At 43.8% G+C, this 5208-nt stretch overlaps 1 non-coding gene across 1 annotated transcript; it reads left to right on the forward strand.

Annotated features, from left to right (window-relative positions):
* The first annotated feature begins 564 nt into the window (after positions 1–564).
* TRNAF-GAA lies at positions 565–637 on the forward strand. Its single transcript has one exon. It is a non-coding gene; the product is annotated as a tRNA-Phe (tRNA).
* The last annotated feature ends 4571 nt before the right edge of the window (positions 638–5208 follow it).

Consider the following 5208-nt stretch of genomic DNA (forward strand, 5'->3'; position numbering starts at 1 on the left):
CATTAAGGCGGGTCTCACCTGCTTTATATGAGACCTGGTCTCATATAATTTTTTTTCGCCGGAATCATGGCGCCCGTGTCAAAAAGTTTGCTCGCCGGAATCATGGCGCCGGCGACGGCTCTGAGTACTGATATACGGCACAAAGAGGGGCGAGAGTGAGTTGGAACGCGTCATTCTCGGTTTAGTTCTTGGTGGTTAATGCTGCAAAGCCTCTAATTTCCTCCAAAAGAAATTTTGGAGCTTAATTAAACAATTTGCTAATGAGGCAACGGGACCATTCCGTAGGAGTATGTAGTACCGCGGCTACTGCCTAAACTGCCTGTATTCTTACAATTTCCTTCTTCCATGTCAAAAAGGACATTGTCAAGTACGTACAAATAAATATATATGTCGAGAAGTCTACGGTAAGGTTCCAAGGGATGTGTACATTGACTGGTCGCTGCTACGTGGAGATTCTGGGGCCTGCATGAGCAACAAAATTTGAAGAGCTACTGCTAGTGGTAAGTAAAATATGAAGTGCGTGTACTATATCTAAATAAGAAAACCTAGAAAAGAATTCAACAAGCGGGGATAGCTCAGTTGGGAGAGCGTCAGACTGAAGATCTGAAGGTCGCGTGTTCGATCCACGCTCACCGCAACAATTTTTCTGCCTCCCTTATCTTGTCATTTTTTTGAGACATTATCTTGTCATTTGTTACGACTAAATAAAGGTAGGTTTTCCCATTATTTACTTCACTTTTCAACATATCTTGTATGAGCATTATTAGCCAGCTAATGCTTTTCAATCAAACACTTAAACAAGAGGGTCAGTTATTGTTTGGACTGAAGATACATCACATTAGACCGCCAGCTTTTCTTTCCATCGTCACATTTGGTTTTTGCCATTTGTTTTTTTTACTTATCTTCTTTCCACATTATTTGCTTGATTTTCAAATATAGTTGGAATAATTATTCACATATCTCAACAATTCGACCATTCTCCACCGTTTTGTGTGAGGTTTGATTCAACATACATCAAAATAATGTCATTTTTCAAGTCAACAAGATAGTTTAACTTCAACATGATATTGATGTAACTTTATCTAATCTAGAGGAGACATTGACTAGGATGCTTGTGTTAAAAAATTAGGTGAAATACACTAACCGATAATAACACCCCTCACCAAAAACCCACACAAAGTTAGGATGTACTCAAACAATACTTCCGAACACCTCTATCATCATTAAACATGAGAGTCGTTACACTTTGCACTCAAGATACATCACAAAGTTTAGACTGTCAAAGTAAATATCCCTTGTTTTGATCCATGCCCACATGTTGCTTTTGTCATTGTTAACAATGATTTCTTCAATTTAATCTCCTACTCTCAAATATCATGTTTGAAGATATATCCAAATATTTTCAAACACTTCAATCTCTAAACAAGAGAGTTGCTACAATTTTTTGTGAGTTTTCCAAGATACACTATCCCCCTACTAACGATCGATTAGACACCTCCACTAAAAGGTCTAGCGACAGCCAGTATGCTCATGTCCATGCTGGGGTTTTCTCCACTGTTAGACCTGTGAGCTCCAATGGAGGGCTCATGAGTTTATTTAAACTCATCTTTTCCCTAGGTTAGTCTTGGTATTCATAAGGTTCAATGTCCAAGTGCCAGCGGTCTTGCGATTCACTGCGCCCCATCCAGTTTTATTTATATATATAAGGGGCACAACCTCCTTTCTGAGAGGGCGCACACATAGAAACAATTGACACTGCAATAATCCTCGGTTTCCACAAGCACACAAGGACATCCGAGCATAGACCGATCTGTTCGAGGCGACATATCAACAATGGTGACAGTTCGTAATGCTACGGACTCCAGCCCCTTATAGTGCTTCTCTATTCCTCCCTAGTCTGTTTCGAGTTGACTCAAAAACAAGATCTGTTTACATTGATCGATATGTTGCCTCGGATACGGCCTAGACTATTAGATTGGCTCATCGGTCTATAATACGTACAAGTAGCAACTAGGTTCTATAAAAAAAGGTGAGCATGTGTTATGAAAGAAGACGAACATGTCTAGCATTGACAAAGATGCACACGATGTGTAGTCATATGTAAAGCCTCCTCCTGGGTTGCTCGTACCCCGTTGCTCCATGCAAGGGAACCCAGCCCTTAGGGTTTCCCATGCCTCCTGCTGGCATCGCCGCCGGTTTGCCTCGTTTTATGTGGCCTTGGGGCCATGGAGGCATGTTGGATCCCTGCCCTAGCCGGTAGGAGGGCTCCATTTTTGGATGTCATTTTCCGTTCTATTAGGGTTTGTGTCCTGCTCAAAGAAGCGAGGCGATGGCAACTCTTTGAAGATGGAATAAGATTCTCCTCGCCTACCGCCGGTGCTTCTAGCATTGTCGGAGGCAACCTCTCGTGTTCTACTTTTTCTTGATGTTCACGGTGGACGCGAACGCGCCATCCACCGACTTGTCGATCTCCGCGCAGCTGGCTTCTTTCTCTAATGGCAGGGCGCGGCTACACGCTTGTTACGGCGGATGGCGCAGTCGCAGACACGGGAGGCGCGGTATGACACGGTGTCATCCATGTCTGCGAAAATGCCCTTGCCGTCGGGTCATCCTGGAGGAACTTCCTGCTCCTCCGTGAGCTAGCTTGGAGCGGGGGAGGTGTTGAACCACACACCGGCTTGGAGTGGCAACTTCCTCTGTTGGGCCAGGTGAGGTAGGTGGAGTAGCGAGCTGCCTCACTCATATCCTGCGGGCTTAGCGGGCCACCCAGTCGACTTTTATACCAGAGAACTGCTCTTCATGCTCGTCGGATGCCATCGAAAGGGTAGAGAAAATGGTGGAAGGAGGAGACGGGGAGCGGCGGAGTGGTGCGATTCTTTCCCTACGCCTGGCCTTGTTTAAATAGAGGGTGGATGGGAGGAATGTCAGCCTACTCGTGAAAGAACATGTGGTCGGAGTAGGTTCCTCGGCTTCCACGCGGGTTTAATGAATGCGTTTGAATGCGGCGAGGAGGCGTGCGGCAGGCGATGCCATCGCCCGGTGCGCCGCTTCAATGGCGGAGGCAGTGAGAGGTCGCGTCCGCCCATGGCCGTATTCAATGTGGAGCGGTGCGCTCTACAGCGGCATGAATGCGAGCAGCTAGTGCTAGGCGGGAAGCGCGCATGATGGAGGAGGGTTTTGGGTGGGCCAGGGCGGTCAGAAACGAGCATGGGCCGGCCCAGACTCCCACAAATCCCCCCCAATGTTTGTCTTTGATTTGCGGGAGAAAGTATATGTCCGGACTGATGTCTACTACACAACCTTCTTATTGTAGACATTGTTGGACCTCCAAGTGCAGAGGTTTGTAGGACAGTAACATATTTCCCTCAAGTGGATGACCTAAGGTTTATCAATCCGTGGGAGGCATAGGATGAAGATAGTCTCTCTCAAACAACCCTGCAACCAAATAACAAAGAGTCTCTTGTGTCCCCAACACACCCAATACAATGGTAAATTGTATAGGTGCACTAGTTCGGTGAAGAGATGGTGATACAAGTGCAATATGGATGGTAGAAATAGGTTTTTGTAATCTAAAAAAATAAAAACAGCAAGTAGCAAGTAACAAAAGTGAGCGAAAACGGTATTGCAATGCTTCGAAACAAGGCCTACGGTTCATAGTTTCACTAGTGCAAGTTTTCTCAACAATGATAATATAATTAGATCATATAACAATCCCTCAACGTGCAACAAAGAGTCACTCCAAAGTCACTAATAGCGGAGAACAAACGAAGAGATTATTGTAGGGTACGAAACCACCTCAAAGTTATTCTTTCCGATCAATCCATTGGGCTATTCCTATAAGTGTCACAAACAGTCCTAGAGTTCGTAGTAAAATAACACCTTCAGACACAAATCAATCAAAACCCTAATGTCACTCAGATACTCCAATGTCACCACAAGTATCCTGTAGCGACCAGACCTCAAACAGTCTGATATATGTGCATAAGTGTCATCCCTAGATCAGTAATGCTGACACACACACTACTTGAAGGATTTATAATAGAGTGGCAATCACACACTTATTACATCGAATGGCTCAAAAGAGAGCTTAATAATAAATATGGCTTAAGGCCATCTAATAATTATAACAATAGAAGGCTTGGAAAATAAGTGAGTCCATCAACTCCAACGGCATCACTGAGTATAGGACCACGATCCTAAGGCATCTTACTCGTCGTCTGAAAAGTCTGCAACATGAACGTTGCAGCCCGAAAACGGGTCAGCACATGGAATATGCTGGCAATGTAACACATAGAGAGTAATGAAATAATATGGCTATTCTACATGCATATATGGCTGGTGGAAAGCTCTATGGTTACAGTTTTGCATAAAGCCAGTTTTTCCCTACTACAAAGGAATAAATTTTTATTTAACTATCATGGTAGTTATTAAACATTGAGAATGGTTGACAGCATTATCAGTCCCAATTAAGCATCATCATTAAAACCCAACAATATTAATTAAAGTAACATGATGAGATTCACATGAAAATCCAAGTACTAGATACTCAAAACGTCCATAACCGGGGACACGGCTAATCATGATTAGTTTGTACACTCTGCAGAGGTTGCGCAATTTTCCCCACAAGACTCGATCGCCTCCGTTTGTTTTCTCGTACTGCATGGTGTTTGAGAAACGGATGACTGAGACATAGTCTTTCAGAAGCGCTAGCACCTTACGATTGGGTAGACCGTACCACCTACACCCCCTACATCTGCTAGTCTACCACTGTAAGAGTTCGCACGACTTAATCAACTATGTTAGAGCCCATAATAGCATGTGACTGGACAGGGAAGTTTCTAGCATGAACAATCTTATGACCCCTTTGATCCTGGGTGGCGGTCCAAAAACAAACAGGCAATCCTGGAATACCCAGGTACCTCAATCCACCCAGATCTGTATTAAAGTTGCCACCTTAAAGAAACCATTAGTTAACAATCTCACATCTGTCATGGATATTCACTCATCCAATCCACGTCTGCTAGCATAGCATGGCATAATAAGCAAACATAGAAGTAACTCCCAAGGGTTTGATAATAAAACAGGTACTAGGTACTACCTCATCTACTTCCCAAAACCCACATATTAATCAGATCCTAATCATGCAATTGTTTGAGGATTGATCTAATGCATAAAAACTGGGTATGAAAGGGATATGATCAAAGTGTT

The sequence above is a fragment of the Triticum dicoccoides genome, chromosome 7B, assembly GCF_002162155.2.
Source record: "Triticum dicoccoides isolate Atlit2015 ecotype Zavitan chromosome 7B, WEW_v2.0, whole genome shotgun sequence".
Lineage (NCBI taxonomy): Eukaryota > Viridiplantae > Streptophyta > Magnoliopsida > Poales > Poaceae > Triticum > Triticum dicoccoides.